The sequence below is a fragment of the Mobula birostris genome, chromosome 18 (genome assembly GCF_030028105.1).
Source record: "Mobula birostris isolate sMobBir1 chromosome 18, sMobBir1.hap1, whole genome shotgun sequence".
Classification (NCBI taxonomy): Eukaryota; Metazoa; Chordata; class Chondrichthyes; order Myliobatiformes; family Myliobatidae; genus Mobula; species Mobula birostris.
Genome location: NC_092387.1, coordinates 21,871,050 through 21,885,774, shown reverse-complemented (window position 1 = coordinate 21,885,774; position 14,725 = coordinate 21,871,050).

The window sequence follows — 14,725 nt, the reverse complement described above, 5'->3', positions numbered from 1 at the left end:
ATTTAGGAGCAGAAACAGGCCATTAGGCCCATCGAGTCTGCTCCAAATGGCTCCCCCCTCCATATCGCTTCTTGCCATGACCAATCAACCTCTGCCTTAAATATAAATAAAGACTTGCCCGCCACAGCTGTTTCTGATAAAGTATTCCACAGATTCACCACTCTCTAGTTACAGAAATACTTCCTAATCTCCATTCTAAAAGGATGCCCCTCTATTCTTAGGCTGTGCCCTCTGCTCTTTAGCTCTCCCACCACAGGAAGTATTCTCTCCACATTCACTCTGTCAAAGCCTTTCACCATTCGATAGGTTTCAATGAAGTCACCTCTGATTCTTCTGAATTCCAGTGAATCCAGGCCCAGAGCAATCAAATGCTCTTCATATGACAAGCCGTTGAATCCTGGAATCATTTTTGTTAACCTCCTTTGAACTTTCTCCAGTTTTAGCACATCCTTTCTAAGGCTACGTCCACACTAGACCGCATAAATCCGTAACCGAAGCTTTTTCTCTTCATTTTGACCCTCTGTCCACATTGAAACGGTGTTTTCCTCCCCCGAAAACGGAGATTTTCAGAAACGCTCTCCAGAGTGAATAAATCTGAAAACGCCTAATATCTGGTGTAGTGTGTACGGGGTAACCGGCTAATTTTAAAACCGCTGTCATGACGTGCCAGAACAAATGGTGGCGACAGCGCGGCATTTCATTGTTCTCTTGAACGCAGCCTCCAACACCACAACAACAATATCTGACAATAGATGTGTAACAGCCTAATGTAACATTGTATGGAAATACAACAGAACACTGACATTTAACGTAAAAATAATCAGTCCCAACACAGACCCCTGTGAAACACCACTGGTCACCAGCAGTAAGCAAGAAAAGGTCCCCTTTATTCCCTCTCTGCCTCCTGCCAATTAGCCAGTGCTTTATCCATGCTAAAATCTTTCCTGTAATGCCATGGGCCTGTAGCTTGTTAAGCAGCTTCATTTGTGGCACCTTGTCAACGGTCTTGGGAAGGTCCAAGTATACAGCATCTAACAGTTCTCCTTTGTCTCTCTTACTTGTTATTTCTTCAAAAAATTCCAAAAGATTTATCAGGCAAGATTTTCTCTTGATGTTCGGGAGAAGGGGGAGTAAGAAGTTTGGAAGTGGGAAGAACTGGAGAGAGTTGATTTAGTGTAATGATGTTTGTGTAACTTTATCCTTGACATGTCTTTAAACCAGAAGCAAACATTTCAGTTCAGCTGCTCGGGCAAGGTTCAGGTGAATTTATTGATTAATAAATCAATCAATAGTGACCTTCCCAAGAAACCTCTGCTCCGGTTTAGTTGTTCGTTGACAGCTGCCTAGACTGGAGGTAAACTGTATGCTTCACTAATGCATGTGGAGTGTGACTGATAGAAGGAGAGAGTGCTACTCCTTTCTGGCAATCTTTTATTTGAAAGTAGAAGCATCCTGGCCTCTTTGAGTCAGATAAATCGAGCATTCCCATGTTGAAAGGTTTGCGACAGCTACTGGCTTTTGCTCCCTGCTAGCCTGTTTCCCCATTTTTTATTTCAAAAATGAATAAAGTTATGATTACAGTTATGTACACAAAAGGAATAAGTACAGTGTAAAAGTCGTCACGTTTTTAGTGTTATTTGGTCAATGCATTCAGTAGTTTTAACATAGAACCACTGTAACTCATGAAGCACCCTAGGGTGATTCACCCTTCTGTCGTTCCAGGGGCTTCCCCACATGACTCAGCCCCTCCATGTCCTGTTGTGGATAGAGCCTCGACAGAGCTTTGCATTGGCTGCACCGAGGTTCAGTGCATCTCCCTGCATTATTGGATTGGATCTAGATTGTCATTTTTTTTGTAGTTTAGAATATATTGCAGAACATAGAACACTACAGCGCAGTACTGTGCATTTGGTTCCGATGCATATGTTGTACCGATCTTTTAACCTACTCAAAGGCTATGTCCACACTAGACCGGATAATTTTGAAAACGCTTAAAAACGATAGGTGTCCACACCAAGCGTTTTTGAAAATACCTCTATCCACATTAAAATGGGTATTCGGGCAAATCTCCTCCTACTGGGCACGCACAGGACACATCTACAGAAAATAAGTGACATGTTTGGTGTCGAATCTTGCTGTGAAAGTACACGTTTGTGTAGTTACAGACTAGAAAAACTTAAAAGGAAATTGCCAAACGAGGGACAGCTGTTGGCTCTCGCGCAGGAGGACTTAAAACTAAAAAACAACAAATACTGGAGCATATGGAGGTAACTGACAGGGAGTTCACAGACAGTATGACCCAGCTGATGACGAACATTGAAAAACTGTCTAACTGTTGCATTAACAAAGCACCTTGTTAAATGTATAAAACATGTCTGCATCAGCGTTATCTTGTATTTCCATACAATGTTACATTAGGCTGTTACACATCTATTGTCAGAGAAGTACTTGCATAAATAGGTAACCCACCTTCATACAAGCAAGGACAGAAAACAGGGCAAAGTGAGTATACTTATTTATTCAGTAAGATATGGGTCAAAGCATTTGGTGAGTACATTTCTAACTCTTCTGGCTTTAGTCTCATTGCCGTCTGTTCTGAAATTGTTAGGTTGTGTGGGGGGTTGCGTTCAAGAAAAGAATGAAATGCCACGCTGCTGCCACTATCTGCTCCGGCACGTCATAACAGCGTTTTTAGAAATCTCTGGTTACCCCGTCCACATTGCTCTGCACAATCGGCGTTTTCAAATTTACACACTCTGGAGGGCATTTTAGAAAAGCTCTGTTTCAGTGTGGACGGAGGGTCAAAACAAAGAGAAAAAGTTTTGGTTACAGATTTATCCAGTCTAGTGTGGACGTAGCCTAAGATCAGACTAACCCTTCACTCCTACATAGCCCTCCATTTTCCTATCATCCATACCTATCTAAGTGCTTCTTAACTGTCCTTAATGTATCTGCCTCTACCACCGCCCTGGCAGAGCGTTCCACACATTCAACACTTTCTGTTTAAGAATCCTAACTCTGACATCCCCCTATACTTTCCTCTAATCACCTTAAAATTATGGTCCCTCGTATTAGCCCTTTCTGCCTCGGGAAAAAGTCTGGCTGTCCACTTTATCTATGCCTCTTTGCGTGTACAATCACCTGCTTGTCTGTAAATGATCAGTCGATTGCCAGGAATTTGTAGAGTAGCAGGCTCGGTATCTGTTGTAGTTTCTTTGCCTGCAGCTTGTGTCACACCATAAACTGAACTGCCTCATAGGCTGTTCTTATCAAGGAATTTCTTTATCTTTCTAGCCTGAGCTAGTGTTTAGTATAAGATGTCCACGACTTCCTTCTTCTTTGTCTTGTCTTTGTCTTCTTTCTTAGGCTTTTAATTACATTGGACTGAGTTGGTTACTGTTATTCCTTTGTTATGAACAACTAATAAAATGGCTGTAACCACAAGATTTACGCCTCATACTTGACTTCCAAAGAATCTTCTGGACAATATCATCTCCAGATCCAGCAGCACTTACACAAATGTCTCAGTCAGCAGCACTCCCTTACGGACATCGCGCAGTGCGGGAAAACCAACAAGTTTCAGGTAGACCAAAGACGCCATAGATTAGAAACTCCTCAGGTTTAGAGGACTGGAAATTAGGCAGTCTGTTAATTCAGTGGATGGGCACTACTCTCACTTAAAGGTCAATCAATGTGCCTTTGTAGAACATGCCACTGGTATTGAGGTCGTTACGATGGAAACATCACCTTATCTCTTCTGCATTCTGGGCCTCTCGAGACAACGGCCAATGTTCCATTAACTGCTTTCTGTTTCTTGTTCTAAGTACACAGACACCTAAATCCATCTGCTCCTCCACTGCTTCGAGTGCCCTATTGTTACAGTTGCTTCTGAAAGTGAACGACCTCACGCTTTCTCAAGTCGTCTCTCTCTCTGTATTTGCTCCCTCAGCAATTTTGCAAATTCCTTTTCCCATCTCAGATTCAGATTTATTTATCACATATACATCAAAAAACTGAGAGTGCAATGCCGTGTTTGTGTTAACAGCCAACACATCATAAGAATGTGCAGTCCACAAGGGTCACCACACATTCTGGATCCAAAATAGCTTGTCCACAATGTTTAGCAGAACAACAACAATAACAACAAAAACAAAACAACAACAGCAAAACAAGCCCCTTTTCCTCTCTGCCACCCACTCACATACACACACAGACAGTCCTCCAGCAAAGGACTGGCTTCATCTGGCACTCCAATGACCAGACTCTCAGAATCTCAGATATTGGATCTCCAATCTCCAGTTCCTTGTCTGACCTCATAGGCTTGCAGGGCTACAGTCTCTGACCTCCAGACAAACTGACCCAAGGGCTTCGACCTTGGGGCTTCCACTACTACACTTGCTGACCATTCTTCGCCAGCTCTGGGTATCGACACCAGGACTCGCTGAGCACGGGGACTTTTACGTGCAGGCCTCGACCACTGACCTCACATCCATGTGATCACAGCCTGCATACCGATCATCCCCTTGTGTTAATGACACTCAATTCTCAATCCAGAGGGGCATAGGAGCAAGAGAGGGGGCTACTCAGATCCCTGGGTCTGTCCCACCAATCAATGAGATCACAGCCAACCTGTGGCCACGTTCTTTGTTTTCACAGATTCCCATCCACTGCAAACTTAGATTCAACTGTTGTGGCTGTGGACAAGATCAAATTCTCTCTTCCTCCCTTTCCATCTGCCCATCATCCACACATTCCTCCCACCGAATCAGAATCTGGTTTATTATGACAGACATATGTTGTGAAATGTGTTGTTTTGTGACAGCAGTACAGTGCCAGACATAAAATACGTCTGTAAGTTACAATAAAAATTAAGCACAAAAGAGGAATAGTGAGGTTGTGTTCATGGACCATTCAGAGGTCTGATGCATAGAGGAAGGTGGTGTTCCTAAAAAAGTTAAGTGTGGGTTTTGAGGCTTCTGTCCCTCCTCCCTGATGGTAGTATTGAGAGGACTGTATAGTGAGGGTAGTGAGGCTCCTTAACGATGGATGTTCCCTTCTTGAGGTACTACCTTTTGAAGATGCCCTCAATGGTGGGGGGGGGGCACCTATAATGATACCACTGTTTCCCTCCTACACTTCTCCCCATCGTGGGTCACACTTGTAGTTTACGACAGGTTCAGAAGTCTGATAGCAGTGGAGAAGAAGCTGTACTTCCTTGAGTCTGGGCTCTGGATGTCTTGGCTTTCAAGCTCCCGTATCTTCCCCCCTCCCCACCCCCAGAAGGTAGAAGAGATGAAAGGGAATGGCCAGAGTGGCAGGCGTCCTAGGCGACACTGTCAACCACGCACCGTGAAGGTGGACTAGATGGAAGAAAGTGATGAGCCTCTGATGGATAGGGCAGTCTGGTTGCTGTACCAGCCTGAGACACAAACTGTCAAGATACTCTTCAAAGTGCAACATTGACTTCTCCAGATTAAATACCATTTGCACTTTTTTTTCCATCTCAGGTTACACCTTACCTCTGTTGACAAGTTACTATTAACTCCGCATCTGCAGGCCTGAGGTTACCAGCCTCCACCTGTAGGTGGCTCCACTTCCCCAGGTTACTAAAACAAACCTCCTCCTGCTCTGTACATCAGCACTTACTCCGTGGACTTAGATTGCTTTGTGCACACAATCGTGCACAGTGCACTTAATACACGCATGGGATGCAGAGTAAGACACATGCATAAATAATAGTAACAAATCCAGATGCGTCTCTAATTCCAGGAGACAGCTGGCTCTTACTTTCACCTCGTGACTGTGATGGAACCTGACAGTGTGTGCAAAGTAACCGCACATGTTTTGTCAGGCACCTTAATTAGGCTGCCTCGTTCAAGAGGGAGGCGAAGAGTAAGCGAGCGGAGTTTCCGCTCCGGCGAGCAAGAATGTTTTCGAGCTGCGAAGGGCAACTCGTACCAGTCAGGTCTCCATTAAAGCTCGGCGATCATGCAATAATTATCGGAATGTTTAAATAATAATCAACCCCAAAATCACTTAATGACTAATTTTTGTTTAAAGTGCATCTTATGTGCATTGCAAGGTTTTGCCTGAATGGTTTTGCGTAGGTAGCCAAAATGAATTAAAATCAGCTCCTTTTGCAAGGTGGGTTTTTGAAAAGTTTTTCTTTAAGAAAGAAGTTATGACTCTTTATCAGCAGCACTCTGTTGAAGGGTTTGAGTCAACTTCTGGAGTGTAATTTCTAAGTTAGGTCTCGGAAGAGGAAAATCTAGTCAGACCATAGGAGCAGAATTAGGCCATTCGGCCCATCATGCCTGCTCCACCATTCCATCATGGTGATTTATTGTCCCTCTCAACCCCATTCTCCTGCTTTCTCCTCATAACCTGATTAATCAAGAGTTTATCAACTTCTGCTTTAAATGTACCCAATGACTCGGCCTCCACAGCCGCCTATGGGAATGAATTCCACAGATTCTAGCTGAAGACATTCCTCCTCATCATCTCTGTTCTAATTGGACGTCCCCCTATTCTGAGGATGTGCCCTCTAGTCCAAGACTCACCCATTATAGGAAACATCCTCTCCACACTCACTCTTCTAAGCCTTTCACCATTTGATAGTTTTCAGTGGGATCCCTCAGCCCCCTCCCCCAGCATTCATCTAAACTCCAGCGAGTATAGGCCCAGAGTCATTAAGTGCTCCTCAGACATCAACCCTTTCATTTCCATGAATTTCCTCTAGAACTTCTTCAATGCCAGCACATCTTCTTGTAGATAAGAGGCCCAAAACTGCTCACAGTGCTCCAAGAGTGCTCTGACCAATGCCTTACACAGCCTCAGCATTACATCCTCGCTCGTATATTCAGGTCCTCTTGAAATGAATGCTAACATTGCATTTGCCTTCCCCACCACCAAGCCAATGTGCAAGTTAACCTTTAGGGAATCCTGCACAAGGACTCTCAAGTTCCTTTGCACCTCTGATAAGATGGAAAGGGATTCACCACCTTCCGGTAAGATGGCGATGCATTCGAACGCAGTGGCCTCCCAGGGGCCAACCAAAGGTGCACTTTTCTTTTTAGATGTGTTTTTTATGATCATAAGATGATACTGGACTCAAAGGACAACAGGTACAGCAGGTGCACTGCATCAGTGACCTGTTCATTGTTCAGAGCCAGTGGCTGGGGTGTTGAAGGAGCCAGCAATGAGTCAGAGAGGGAGAAGCTGGTGCTCAGCTCGGAGAAGGAGAAGCCAGTACTCGGATCAGAGAAGGAGAAGCCTGTGGACAGACCAGAGAAGGAGAAACCGGTGGGCAGGCCGGAGAAGGAGAAACTGGCAGACAGGCTGGAGAAGGTAGAGCCAGCGGATGGGCTGGAGAAGGAGAAGTCTGTGGACATTGGTAATGTGAGATGCCGCAGGCTGGTTTTCCCTGTAAGGTGATGCAACACACAGCGAGACAGCAGTGTGGCCTCGGTTGTAGCGAGGACTAGGCCTCATTGCCTGCTGCTGCAGTACAGGTGAGGCGACGGTGGAGGTGGTATAGCTTCGAGCCCGTGCTCGGTTGGAAACTGGCCTCTCTCGTCAGTGCTGCCCTCCAGTGTTTGACCAGTGGAAGGACAGGCTAGATTGCTGGGAGCTGTGGCATCAATTTACATATCACTCAGGGAGTTGGACTATACAGGTTATTTTCTTGTGTAACAATGTGTTTCTGTGTGTTTCTCTCTCTCTCTCTCTCGCTATTTTGAATGTATGCACCTTGGCCCCAGAGGAACACTATTTCTTTTGACTGTATCCATGTCTGGTCAGAATAATAATTAATCTTGATTTGATTCCAATTCATTTGACTTGACTTTTGAATTTTCTCCCTATTTAGAAAATAGTCTATGTTTTTATTCCTTCTCCCAAAATGCATGACCATACACTATATTTGATCTGCACTTCTTTACTCATTCTCCCAATCTGTCTAAATCCTTCTTCAAACTCCTTGCTTCGTTAACACTACCTGCCCCTCCACTTATCTTCGTATTATCCACAAACTTGGTCACAAAGCCATCAATGGCATCATCCAAATCATTGACACATACTGTGAAAAAAGCGCCCCAACACTGACTCCTGCGGAACACCACTAGTGGCCAGCAGTCAACCAGAAAAAAATCTCCTTTAATTCCCACTTTTTGCCTCCTGCCAGTCAACCACTTTTTATGCATGTTTGTATCTTTTTTGTCATACTATTGGTTCATATCTGATTAAGCAGCTTCATGTGCGGTACCTTGTCAAAGGCCTTCTGAAAATTCAAGTAAACAACATCCACTGACTCTTCATCTATCCTGCCTGTTATTTCTTCAAAGAATTCCAACGGATTTGTCAGGTAAGATTTCTGCTTTAGGAAACCAGGCCTGCTTTGGCTTATTTTATCATGTGCCTTCAAGTACCCCAAAACCTCATCCTTAATAATGGACTCCAACAACTTTCCAACCACTGAATTCAGGCTAACTGGCTGATAATTTCCTTTCTTCTGCCTCCCTTTCTTTTTAAAGAGTGGAGTGACATTTGGAATTTTCCAGTCCTGTAGAACCATTTCAAAATCTAGTGATTCTTGAAAGATCATTACTAATGCCTCCACAATCTCTTCTGCTACTTCTGTTAGAACCCTGGGGTGTTGTCCATCAGGTCTAGGTAACTTATCTACCTTCAGACCTTTCAGTTTCCCAAGCACTACCTCCCCAGTAGTAGCACATGCACCCACTTCTACCTTTTACATAAGAAATAGGAGCAGGAGTAGGCCATCCGGCCCATCGAGCCTCCCCCACTATTCAATAAGATCATGGCTGATCTGTACGTAAACTCAGCTCCACCTACCTACCTTTTCCCCATAACCCTTAATTCCCTTACTATGTGAAAACCTATCCAACTGTATCTTAAATATATTTAGTGAGGAAGCCTCAACTGCTTCCCTGGGCAGAGAATTCCACAGATTCACCACTCTCTGAGAAAAACGGTTTCTCCTCATCTCCGTCCTAAATCCTCTCCCCTGAATCTTGAAGCAATATTTCCTAGTTCTAGTCTCACTTACCAATGGAAACAACTTTCCTACTATCTATCTTATCTATCCCTTTCAAAATTTTGTATGTTTCTATAAGATCCCCTCTCATCATTCTTCTGAATTCCAGAGATGCTCTCAAACTTCTGGCATACTGCTCATGTTTTCCATAGTGATGACTGAAACAAAATATTTATTAGTTCTGCCTGCCATTTTTTTTTATCTCATTACTACCTCTGCAGTATCATTATCGAATGGTCTGATATCTACTCTTGCCTCTTTTTTACTCTTTATATATCTGGAAAAAACCTTTGGTACCCTCTTTTATATTATTGGTTAGCTTGCCTTCATATTTCATCTTTTTCTCCTTATGGCTTTTTCAGTTGCCTTCTGTTGGTTTTTAAAAGGTTCCCAATCCTCTAATTTCCCACCAATTTTTGCAATGTGATATGCCCTCTCTTCTGGTTTATGCTCCTTTTGACTTCCCTGGTCATCCACCATTTTGTCACCCTTCCTTTAGAACACTTCTTCAACTTTTGAATTTATCTATCACGTGCCATCCGAATTTCTCTCAGAAACTCCGGCCATTACTGTTCTGTTGTCATTCCTGCTGGTAGCCTGTTCCAATTGTAATGGCCTCTTTGTAATGTTTCACTGCTAAGGCTGATGTAATGACTTCTCTGCAATGTTAACTGCTGAGGTAATGGTTTCTCTGTAGCAGAAATGTTTGGGTTATGGCTGGATATAATTATGCATGTTAGCTGATCAGGATTCTGTTGCCCTGTCTGGTGATTCTGGAAGCTGTTGGTTTCGTGGGCTTTTGCCAGAAGGCGCGAGAGGGATGAAGAGATAAGACGTGAATGGAGAGATGTGGTAAACTGCCCGACAGGGAGGACTCTGAGCAGGGGTGCGAAGGTCGGCGACTCTCAGGGATTGAATGGTGGAAGGAAGGCTACGGAGTGAGCTCCAACGATTGTGCACAGACTGTTTAATTAGATTGGCACCCTTTTTCTTTTATATATTGTTTCTCTCCTAACCACATAGTCGAAGTAAGAGTTATAAAGCTTAATCATTTAATTGCATATTGTGTACTGTTTGTTATTTCAGAGTACTGATTTGTAACAGGGGACACATCACGCAGCATCCACCCAAACAAGATTTCTTCAGTTTGGCCGGGCAGGGGGGTTATCACCCCCAAGAACAAGCTGCTAGGTGAAGCGAGTGTTACACAATGAACTTTGACCAGCTCCTCTCTCATGCCTCTAATTCTCTTTACTCCGCTATAATACTGAATCTGACTTAATCTTTTCACTTCCAACTCACAGAGAATTCTATCATACGAGGGGTGATTGATAAGTTTGTGGCCTAAGGTAGGAGGAGTCAATTTTAGAAAACCTAGCGCATTTATTTTTCAACATAGTCCCCTCCTACATGTACACACTTAGTCCAGTGATCATGGAGCATACAGGTCCCTTCCTTGTAGAAGTGGTCCTCAACAGGGGTGATTGATAAGTTTGTGGCCTAAGGTAGAAGGAGATGAGTTATTAACTTCAAACTTTCTGCATTATCACTCAAAGAGTTGAACTGCACGTGCATGTAACGAGAGCGACTTGGACCTCCAGGTGGTCCACAGCAGGGGTGATTGATAACTTCGTGGCCCAGGGTAGAAGGAGATGAGTTATACAGCTCTCGTTACATGCTGGACTAAGTGTGTAAATGTAGGAGGGGACTATGTTGAAGAATAAATGTGCCAGGTTTTCTAAAATTGACCCCTTCTATCTTAGGCCATGAACTTATCAATCACCCCTCGTATTATGTTCACTGTCTCTAAGAGTTCCTTTACCTTAAGCTTCCTAATCAAAACTGGTTCATTACACAACACCCAATCCAGAATTGCCTTTCTTTGTACAAACACAAGTTACTCAAAAAAGCCATCTCGTAGGCATTCTAGAAATATCTTCTGTTGGGATCCAGTACCAACTTGATTTTCCCAGTCTACCTGAATATTGAAATCTCCCACGACTATCATGTTTACATGCCTTTCCTATTTCCTGTTATAATTTATATCTCACATCATGGTTACTGTTCAGAGGTCTGTATATGTGTGTATGGAACTGGAGGAGATAGCAGAGGTACTTAATGAATACTTTGCTTCAGTATTCACTACGGAAAAGGACCTTGGCAATTGTAGGGATGACTTACAGTGGACTGAAAAGCTTGAGCATATAGACATTAAGAAAGAGGATGCGTTGGAGCTTTTGGAAAGCATCAAGTTGGATAAGTCACTGGGACCAAACAAGATATATCCCAAGTGTCATACTGGATGGGTGCTGGGAGCGGACCCAAATGCAAGACACAGACACTGAAGTACTAGGAACAGGACACATCACGCAGCATCCACAAGTACTAGAGTTAGGGATGTGACTGGATGCAGACTAGGAGCTGGGACAAGAAGACAGACTTGGGCTAGGACATTGGCTAGGCAAGCAGGACCAGGAACTGGGAACTGGGAGCCTGGGCTTGGACTCCGATCCAGAGACCGGACAAGGACCAAGAACTTGGGTCTTGACTCAGGCTCGGACCCCGGAACCAGGCAAGGACATGACATGGCTAGAGGACAGGATAAGGCTTGGGTTCTTCGAGGCAAGGACATGACGAGGCTTGGATTCTTCGGGGTGAGGACATGACGAGGCTTGGGTTCTTCGAGGTGAGGACATGACGAGGCTTGGGTTCTTTGAAGCAAGGACATGACGAGGCATAGAAAACCTACAGCACATACAGGCCTTCAGCCCACATAGTTGTGCTGAACATGTCCCTACCTTAGAAATTACTAGGGTTACCCATAGCCCTCTATTTTTCTAAGCTCCATGTACCTATCCAAAAGTCTCTTAGAAGACTTTATCGTATCCGCCTGCACCACCGTTGCCAGCTGCCCATTCCACATACTCACCACTCTCTGCGTAAAAAACTTACCCCTGACATCTTCTCTGTACCTTCTCCCAAGCAACTTAAACCTGTGTCCTCTTGTAGCAGCCATTTCAGCCCTGGGAAAAAGCCTTTGACTTCTGAATACATGCATTCAATTATAACACCTTCAGTCCTGTATTTACCATTCTTTTTTGACTTTGGCCTTGTTACACTTCAACTCATCCCCAACTGTAATGTTGCCTTATCATCTGCCTATCCTTCTTCACAGTCTCACTACACAATGCATCTAGTTGTATACCAACAGCCCCAACATCAGCCCTATCACTCCGGTTCTCATCCCCCCTGCCAATTTAGTTTAACCCCCCCCAACTGCTCTAGCAAACCTGCCTATTCCTTTCAATACAAGGTATATCCTTGCATGTTAAGCTACCAACTATGATCTTATTTCAGCCCCATCTCAATGATGCCCTCAACATCATACCTGCCAATCTCTAAATGCACTACAAGATCATCCCCCTTATTCTGTATTTTGCATACATTCAAATATAGCACATTCAGTCCTGTATTCATCGCCGTCTTCAATTTTGCCCCTATGTTACACTTCAACTCAATTGCACTGACTGCAAATTTGCCCTGTTATCAGCCTGTCCTTCCTCCTGCTCTTAATACACTCCACATCTATCCTCAGGCCCATCACTCCAGTGCCAGCTTAGTTTAAACCCTCTGCAAACCTGCCTGCAAGTTGCCAGTCTATCAATTATTCGTACTGTGTAATCGAATGCATTTGGACCACAGTCCCTTCTGTCTGCTCCACCACTCAACACCCATTACGGGAGCTCAGATAACAGAAATGCGTCCTTACAGAATTCATAAGTCATGACCAAAACGTTTGAGACATGGAATAAAAATTCTCTGTCACATGATTTACGTGTCAAGTTTAACATGTGTTTTTGCATTTCAGAAGGTCACAATACAGGAGGTTTATTATTGTCGTATGCACTGAGGTACAGTGCAGAAATCTGGATTTCATTTCATGCGTTCTGGTGACCTTATTAGAGCAGTGTATTAAGGTGATACTAAGGAAAACAATATCAGAAAGCAGAATACAATGTAATATTTACAGAGAAAGCGCAGAGCAGGTATGCAAACCTTCTGGTGATGTGTGGGTCTCCTGTATTCACTTCAATGTATTAAATAACATAAATATATTGCTCCCCAGCAGAGATCTGACTGGGTTGGGGCACCAGGGGCAAGCTGGGGTTTGTCAGGCACCCCGCCGGTGTAGATTCTGTGCTGTTTTGGAACATCAATTTCCGAGTCTATCAGCGACTGTCCAGTTTTTTCTGGTATCCGTAGTGAAGCCCAAGAGGAGCAAGGTGGGGTCATCGATGACATCCTCCACCTGGTCAACTATGCCCTCTCTGTCATGGTCCGAATTGGGGTCCCTTTAAATTTAGCTTGTTTATGTTACAATCTGGACCGTTGATTCCTTGTATTCCCGTGTCCCTCAACTTTGGTGATTAGAGGCAATTAACACTCAGCTGAACCGGTAGTTTATAGTCTCTGGCTTTCAGCCGTTCGGTGCGGGAGCATCTGCAAAGTCTTCAAAGTCACGGCGTGCCAATGTCATCTGGCCGGAGCAAGCCTTGTCTCCGCCCGAAGCGAGTGCCGGTAATTCGCCTTTCCTCACCGGAGCATCCCAGTCCAGTTACCTCGCCGAAGCGAGCCTGCAAAGTTTCTTCATCAAGGTGGGTCCGTCAGTTAACCCGCTGGAGGGAATCAAGAGCCGCTGTCTACTGCTCCTGGGCCGAGTTGAGAGCTCGGCACTACCCGGAGGTTCCAAGCACCACGTCCTGGCTCCGGTGGCATCCAAGTACCACGTCCACGTCCTGGCTCCGGTGGCATCCAAGTATCACATCCATGTCCTGGCCCTGGCGGCGTTCAAGTACCATGTCAAGTCCTGGCCCTGGCAGCGTTCAAGTACCATGTCAAGTCCTGGTCCTGGCGGCTTCCCAGTTCTGAGTCTCGTTCTGGCCCTGGCGGACTGTGATTCCTGTCCTACCCCCTTGTCTGAATCCCTTCTCTGCCCCTCTCGCCTCTAGTCCTCGTCTGCAGCCCCCGCCTGCACTTCGGTCTAGTTCCATCACTGGAGCTAGATAGGTACTGTCTGGTGTTCATTTGTCTTGGTCTTGTCTTGTCTTGTCCTCGCATCCGTGGGGTAAGTCTGGCCTTCTTGCCATTGCCCCGCGGGGAGTCATGTCTCGTTCTGTCCTCGCCTCCGTGGGGTAAGTCAGGCGGTCTTGCCGTTGCCCCGTGGGGAGTCATGTCTTGTCTTGTCCTCGCCTCCGTGGGGTAAGTCAGGCCATCTTGCGGTTGCCCCACGGGGGGTCATGTCTTGTCTTGTCTGGTGCTCGCCTCCGTGGGGTAAGTCATGCCGTCTTGCCGTTGCCCCGCGGAGTGTCATGAGTCCTGGCCCTATGTCCTGTACCCAAGGAGGGGTCCCGGCTCTCTGTTCTGTGTATGTGTCCAAGGTTCCATGTACCTGCTCTCCCGAGACCGAGGCTCTGTTTTCCATGTTCCTCCTCTCCCTAGCCCATGTCACGTCCATGCCTGGTTCTGAGGTCCGAGCCTGAGGCAAGACTCAGGTACTGGGTCCTTGCCCAGTCTCAGGCTCGGAGTCCATACCCTAGCCTCTTCATGTCTCCCCTAGTTCTGGGAGCCGATTCCGAGTCCAAGCCCAGACCCTTGGCCCAGCTTAGTCTT